The sequence below is a fragment of the Chrysochloris asiatica genome, unplaced genomic scaffold (genome assembly GCF_000296735.1).
Source record: "Chrysochloris asiatica unplaced genomic scaffold, ChrAsi1.0 scaffold00078, whole genome shotgun sequence".
Lineage (NCBI taxonomy): Eukaryota > Metazoa > Chordata > Mammalia > Afrosoricida > Chrysochloridae > Chrysochloris > Chrysochloris asiatica.
Window position 1 is genome coordinate 12,919,208 of NW_006408596.1, and position 543 is coordinate 12,919,750.

The following is a 543-nucleotide window of genomic DNA, read 5'->3' on the forward strand; positions in this document are numbered from 1 at the left end:
GAAACACCATCATGATGACCCTGTGTGTACGACGGAATGAAACACCGTCATGATGACCCTGTGTGTGTACAACGGAATGAAACACCGTCCTGATGACCCTGTGTGTGTACAATGGAATGAAACACCGTCCTGATGACCCTGTGTGTGTACAATGGAATGAAACACCGTCATGATGACCCTGTGTGTGTACAATGGAATGAAACACCATCATGATGACCCTGTGTGTACGACGGAATGAAACACCATCATAATGACCCTGTGTGTGTACAACGGAATGAAACAACGTCATGATGACCCTGTGTGTACAACGGAATGAAACACCATTATGATGACCCTGTGTGTGTACAACAGCATGAAACACCGTCATGATGTCCCTGTGTGTGTACAGTAGGATGAAACACCATCATGATGACCCTGTGTGTGTACAACGGAATGAAACACCGTCATGATGACCCTGTGTGTGTACAACGGAATGAAACACCATCATAATGACCCTGTGTGTGTACAACGGAATGAAACACCATCATAATGACCCTGTGTGTG